The 7,409-nt window shown below is 43.4% G+C and overlaps 1 long non-coding RNA gene across 1 annotated transcript; it reads right to left on the bottom strand.

Moving 5' to 3' along the window:
* Window positions 1–1,395: 1,395 nt before the first annotated feature.
* LOC138062387 (uncharacterized) lies at window positions 1,396–6,671 on the bottom strand. Its single transcript, XR_011136439.1, has 3 exons — window positions 6,598–6,671; window positions 1,800–1,909; window positions 1,396–1,637 (listed from the first exon to the last, which is right to left on the bottom strand). It is a non-coding gene; the product is annotated as an uncharacterized lncRNA (long non-coding RNA).
* Between the last annotated feature and the right edge of the window lie 738 nt (window positions 6,672–7,409).

Raw genomic sequence — 7,409 nt, 5'->3', positions numbered from 1 at the left:
TAAGGACGGCAGACCTTCAACCATTACAGCATTGTTAACGTGTTGATTTACGCATACACATACGCACACACTTTCCCACTCTAATTTCTTTTGGAGAACCAAAGGCTAAGAAAGTGTATAGGCTTGAAAGTATTACAGTAATAATCTATGAAAAGAGATAAGCCATTTGATTGTGAATTTCCTCCAAATCTGTTTATCTACCACTAGCATCCAGGAAAGAGAAATGCTTATAATATCTAAAAGAGGGAGATGATATTTTATTGTATGTTAATGACATACAATGGATTTCATTGTATGTCATTAGCGGCTTCTCCTGTTAATGTATTTTGAGGCAGCGTATTGTGTAAGAGGCAATATGCTGAATCCTTAGGAGATCAGCAAAGACCCTTTAATTTTAGGTAGTGAGAGTTATGACAAGGGCCAACAAAATCCATGAAAATTAAATATTTAGGATGAAACATCTGAGCTTCACTTTAACGTGGTTTTCCACCTTTCTCTACTACAAATGCACAGTGACTGTCCCAGTCTGGTGCCTGGGCTTTAAAAAGCTGCTGGCAAATTAAAGAAGTTTCAGGAAAGAGCTACAAAAGTGATTCTTGGAAGCTTGCCACACACTGAGAAATTAAATTAAACTCAGTCTATTTAATCGAAGAAAAGTTTCATAGATGGTTTGAGCAGCTGCAGACTTATAGGGAAGGTAAGGGACTAAGGTGGCTAGAGCCCACTTTCCCAAGTCCTGCCTGTCCCCAGCCTGGGAGCTCACGCACACCCTGAAGAGAGCTGGGCCTTCCCGCGAGCTCCCCAGACCAAAGGCAGCTGCTTTGTGGTCTTCGGGTCCAGGACAGCAGCTGTGGGACAGGAGATCAGCAGGGAACACGAATCTAAATCTCCTGTCCTCTCACACAGGATGGTGATGCCCTCAGATGCAAGGTGGGAGGCACTCCTCCATGGGCCAACAGTCTTGTTGCCCCATGATCCCCACATCCACAGCAGGGCCATCCATGAGCACCTACACGCAGAGAAGGTTTCTGACCTGTCTGTATAGTAGGCACTGCAATGAAATCCAGCAGCTAAAATCTGAAGCCAGAAAATTTCACACCATGGATAAAGCATATTTTCTGACAAGACTGGGAGCTAGCCACTGGAACAGCCTACTTACCTACAGTCACTTCAGATTTTCTGTCCTTTCGTTTCCGTAAATCAAGTTTGGATTTCTTCCACGAAAGGTACAAGTAAAATCAAAAATTATGGGCTGGATAAAAAGTGATTGAATGAAAATCTATGGCCTGTGTTATGAGGAAAGTCAGCAGAGAAGATTGTTCTGACCTATAGAGCCTGTGACTCTAAAGCATTCCTTCATAAGAGCGCAGGAGGCTGCAGCCAGGACTACACATAGCATATGACCAAAAAGAAATAATTTATTCTCTGTGATACAGGATGAATAGATTTTCACACCATTCAGATCCAGTTTTTTAACCATCCACCATATGCCAGGAATTGGAAGGGAGTGCGCAGAGCGATTCTACATCTGCTTCCTCCTTCATGCTGTGCATGCATTTTTTTTAAATAAAAATCCTTCTCTGTAAAGCAGCAGAACACACAGCAGATAGCACTTCCCAGGGTCTGTGTGAACATCCCTAGAAAGGATACGCCGTGGTGAGAGTCAGTGGGAATACGTGAGAAAAAGCAGCAAGACCATAGCATAGGTGACATATATGTGCCTCCTAGCACAGCTGGACCAGAAAAAGCTGACATAATTGAATATTTTCTTTAAAAATTCAGAGAAATAAAACATTTACCTTGTTAATTCTCCTGCCTATGAATAAATTCAGTATGAATAAGTTCATGATGAATTGGTGCTGGATCCAGATGGCTGATCCACCTTTCTTTCACTGCTCATGAGCAGGTTCTGAGAAGAGGAGGATGAAGAAAGTTATGGCAAAGAGCAGCCTTTGTTACAGTACTATTTACCATGCAGCCTATATTAGACCTGTAGTCTCAAACAGCACTATCTCCTTTTTTTTGACTGGAGTCATCCAGCTTTACACAGAACTCTGTTTGTGGTCAATTGGAAGCCATTAAGCTATTTAACTGTTTTGCTTATTGAGCCTTTAAATTTCTTCAGCTTTTATCTGATGTCCTTGGGCCTTATGTCAAGCTGATTTTGGTGCTTGCACGGTCCTTGCAGTAGATGAGCTTGTATGTGTCATAGTCGTTCTGAATAAAGATGGCATATTACTATGCTTGAAAATATATTAGCTTCCTTGCAAAACTGCTTGAAATTTTACAGTCAAAGTACCTGCCAACTTGCTATTTTTTATAGAGCCGTCCTGATATTAGTAGAGCATCAGCAAAAGGAGTGGCGTATCATTCATAAAATTCACACTTAGTTTGGATAACTAACTGTAGATGCCAAATACTTTTAAATCTATTTGTCACACACTTCTGAGCACCTTGTCTTCCACTGCCCAATAGCCCGTTTCCCCTGGCACTTCTACAACATCAGTGAATGGGAAACTAGTCATCCAATAAGCTCTCTGCAATTACTCTTCAACTAAATCTAGAATCATTACTTAAGTGCATTACTATTACTAACACAATAGATAGGATTAGGTCATCAAGTTTGCATTCTGTGCCCAGCATTGCATGTATGACCGGGTTTATTTTCTAAACAAAAGACTGTTTGTCAGTGTTACTTTTGCTCTAATGAACGCAAAGCAAACTGTGTAAACACAGAGGTATTTTTGTACCACCTAGCTGCTCTGTATCTGAGAGATCCCTGGTGCTCGGAAGGGGAGATGGCCGTCTTTCAGCTCCCAAATTGAATTTATGCGTGGGGCAGTGATTTGCACTGGAGAGCCAGCCCACCTTCTCACTTGTCAGTTGAGAAAGTGTTCGATGGGAGTATATCGTGTCACAATTTGTTCAACTACGTTTCTGGGGACCAAGCAGCCAGATGGTTAATTCCACTTTTTTTAAAAAAAAAAAGAGAGAAGTGTGGGGGGAGGGAAGTGCCCTTGGAACTGGGTTTCTCGCACAGCAGGCTGAACCCCTGCACAGCAGTTGGGATTGTTGACCCAGTGAATGTGCCCAAAGATCCTTTTCAGTCACACAAAAACATTCAGTTTTCCTATTAGCATATCAGAGGTGGAGCGGTGGTGGGAAATGGTGCAGGCAACAAAGCCTGGAGCTCAGCAACATTGTCTGACTGGAGCTTAGAGAAGCAGAAAAAAATGATAATTGGCCATTTGCGGTGCAGTGACAGACAGATGTTGACATTTTTTTTTCCTTGGATGATCAGACCCCACCCCTCGTCCCCGCCACCGAAGGAATGCTGCCTTCTGTGCCATTCAGGCAGGCAGCTTTCCAGCCAGGCGCTTGTGAGTGACAGCGTTTGCATTTACATGCAAACAGGTATAGCCCGCACGGAGCCAATGGAGAGAGAAAGAGATTTCTTCCGACTTGCTTTTTCTTTCGTCGTCACACTTTAAACTGGATCTTAAATAAGATTTTAATTCTGATTCGAAAGGATAGGCCATGTACATTAGTTAAATGCTGCAGCCTAGATCGCCTTTGCCCCATGGAAAATCTACGGAAAGAGGCCAGGAGGGAAAGGTAAAACTAATAGTCCCTTCTTTCGTTTCCTTGCCAGAAAGAGCAGTTTGGGGGCTCAGAGACTTCATCGAGACGTCCCATTCCCACAGACTGCAGGAATCCTTGCTGAAGAAGCCCCTGAACTCTGTCAAGCCAGGGCCTATAAATGTATCCTGCCCCTTTCCACTCTGCTTTCCTTCCCTCTTCCTGGCAGCAGACGTCAGAGCTGCACTGGTGGCGCTCCCCGCTGACTGCACACAAGTCATGGGGGAAGGGAGCGGTGAGATTGGAAGAGCCGGAATATTTCTCGAGGCATCATTAAAGCCAGTCAAGATGTTCAAAGGAGAGATCTCCCTCATTCCATTTGTCACCCCAGACTGCCCTGGATTCACAGACTGCTGCATAAAGACAGAGGAAATTACTATTAATAAGAAATGCCAGTTCATCATGGGTTGAACCTTCCTTAGATCCAAGTAGTATCACTTTCCCACATCAAGCTTAGTTGCAGTGAACCTCTTATCTGTCCCTTTCTCTCATTTAAGAAAGGCTATCCATATCCACAGTTGCAATTCTGCAGCCTTTTCTCTAGGCAATAGCTCTCACTACTGTGGCAGTACTAGTACAAAACATTAGGACAGTGTATGCAGTCATGAACACTGCCTAGGAAATCTCTGTGAATTCCTGCCACTGTTTCCAGAGTCAAGCCCTACCGGTCAGAGGTAAGGCTGAACCTTACTTGGCTCCAAATTGCATGCAGTATTCGAACGGTCCCCACCAGGGGAGAACGTGCAGAGGGCAACATCTGCTTAAATGGAGCTTTCCTTGTGCAGTCATCACAGTTCCGTTTTCATTTATTCCACAACCTGGGCTATTTCAAGTGACAAATCATGACTTCATACGGTTTCGGTTCTGCTTCAAAAGGCTATCATGAAGACTATACATGAAACTTCTGGTTTATAAAAAGTTTATGAATGCAATGAGCCTATTTAATGCTGCCTAGATGCAGACTACAGCAGAGACAGTTAGGTCAGCGTCTAGAGTCCACAGTCGCGCTTGGATTTAACGTTGTCAGATTTGGCTCCTTACGAGAGGGAGGGCCCAGTTCTCGATCTGACTGATGCAAAGATGACACAGTCTCGCTCTTAGTGGCCCTATCTCCTTTGCAGTGGAGAAATTATCAACGAGCAGAAAGGCCTTTACACTGTTCTGGAGTACAAAGGCAAATGATTCACCCAGCCTGCACAAAGTAACTGCAGAGAGATAATACTAAGCTCTACTAAGTCATGTCACAGACCAGGCTGAGCCATTTCGGAGGCAAGAAGGTCTCTCTGGCCTTTGGGTGTGCTGCTCCATCTCTTCAGGCGCAGGGGAAAGTCAGGCTCATCAGGGCACAATGCTGTCTCTAGTATAGCAGGCACTGAAGTCTTGGGAGGGTCTTGAGATTCAGGGCTGGGGTCCAAATCCATGTTCAGTTTTCAAGATTTCTGGATGGTTGTTAAGCCCTTCATTTATTTACAGATATAAGGCACTGAGTGAATATAAAATGAGACTTACATTTGTTGGATAAATTATTTATTGCAAATTCATTGCAAATTCATGTAGTTCCTAGTAATTAGCCTAACTAAAGTGCAGCATATATGAAGAGTCATCGTTCTTCTGTCTTGTCCCAAAGGAAAAATACAGCCACAACTACCATGGAGCCTAAATCTTATGCTCACAGTATCTCTTTATATACACATATCTACAGTAACAACTTTGAATTAGGATAAGTTTGATCTGCTGCATGCTTAGTTCTTGTACGCTGCAGAGTTTATCACTATTAACTAGTAGTGACAAACTAGTTCATACCCCTATCACTACTAACTACTACTACTAATTATGCAATGCAAACATTTCTTCACAGAGTCCGAGCTGTTATAATGCCTCAATTGTTCAGTTCTTTCTAGCCCAGAAAACAGAGTCTACAGTCAAAAGAGCTCCTTCTTACTCAGCTGATCCAAGCCCTGGTTGGGATCAGATTCACAGCTTCTTGTCTTGTACGCATAGTGCAAATACGTCTTGCTCTGCCCTATAGCACCAAGAAAACTACAATCATTGCTAAGGTTATTAGCTTCTCAGCCCGAGTGACCATTAAGGGTAAAGAGGCTTCACAGCAACTAGAGAGGGTCCAGTGTGGCCTTTCAAAATTTTTACTGTGAGAGAAAATGGGTAGGAAGAAAAAAACAGTCTCAGTTAAAACCCATGGAGAGATAGCAAAGCTCATAAAGGATTGGGAAGCTTGAACGTTAACCTGATATTTGATCATCACGGTACCTAGAGCAAAACTACTTTTCAGCTGTGATGGAGTCCATCATAAACAGTAAACATAACCCCTCTCCCCAGTGCCATCCCAATAAGGCCATTTGAAGAAAAAAATCATATTTAAACTCATCATTTTACAGTTCAGCCTAGATTATTTTCTGTGCTATGAAGGGATTATTTTTATTTACAAAAGTCACTTGATCCTAACTTACTATACTTAGAAAAGTAATTAAAAAAAAAAAGAACAAGCAACTTTTAAGAGTCATTAATTTTAAAGTTATATCATACAATTTAAATTAGTAGTGATATTGGTCTAACACCTAAATCTAAGTCTAGGTGTTGAATTTGCAGCTGCCTTTTGTTCTGCTCTTCTTCGTCATCCCTTGCTTAATATGCTCAAAGAAGAAATGCTGTGCTCTTCACATCTCTGTATCAAGGCTGTGTTATGACCCTATATTCATTTTATATCTTGCCCTGCAACAAAAGAATTAAAAACAAGACATTCTAATGAGGGTAACAGAAACATTAGTAGTTGGCTTGATCTGAATTCAGATTAAGGGAGGAACAATGGCTGATTTTTAAATAAGCAGCTGCTAAAGAAATCCCCAGAACAGCTCCTGCGCTTGTAGGAAACCTCTTAACGCTCGCTAAGAGCAAGCCTTGAAAGATCATTTAAAATGCGGCTGCTTCTCCAGGGCTCACCTAAATCATGCAAGGCTCCTCCGCTGCTGTCGTGTTCATACACAGACCTCCCCTCCCTCAGTCTCTCCCTCCCCGCCCCTCGCGCTACGCAGCCTCCTGCGATGGGGAAAGGCCTGGGGAGGGTCTCTCTCTCTGACGCTTATGATAGGGCCAGACTTCATCGGGCAACTCCTCCAGCAGCCGCTCTCTTCTGTCCGGGAGCTGGCTTGACAGTTGCCTCCCCGCCATGTATAATTAAGTATTTGAAGTACAGTAGGCGACAACTGGGATGAAAACCGTACAGCGCTGCTTCCTTTTAAGGTGAACGTCTCAATATGCATTTTTCAGGTACAAAAACATAGGTTTGTATCACGGGGTGTAATCTGTGGCTTGGAAACTGACTCTTTGATCAAAACCTTTCATTTAGCTTGTTTGTGGTGACACAGCACGAAGAGCTGAAATCCCTTAAAAACCTCCATGCTGGAGGGTGGAAAGGACATGAGCACACTAGAATAGGGGAGGGCTCTTGACATACCCAATAATCAGTGCCCAGGGGCAGGTGGAAGACAGCTAAGTTATGACACATATGAAACTGCCATCTCCCTGGAGATGAGTTTTTCTGCTGGGGAGGTAGGAAGGAGCAGTCACACTTTGCAGCATTTCTGGTAAATGCATGCATGAGACTGAAATCTGCACGGAGAGGACTCAGGCAAGCAGACCCTTGCAGCAGAGGGATGAGGGATTTCCACTGCAAGAACCTGGGAACAGACAAGCTTGGGCAGCCAGGCCCTTGCTAAGGAAGCCACCTCTGGGATGGGAAACCCAGTGCTTTG

This window comes from Struthio camelus, chromosome 1 (genome assembly GCF_040807025.1).
Source record: "Struthio camelus isolate bStrCam1 chromosome 1, bStrCam1.hap1, whole genome shotgun sequence".
In the NCBI taxonomy this organism is placed as follows: Eukaryota; Metazoa; Chordata; class Aves; order Struthioniformes; family Struthionidae; genus Struthio; species Struthio camelus.
Note: the sequence above shows the minus strand (reverse complement) of the source record. Positions and strands in the feature narration are given on the sequence as shown.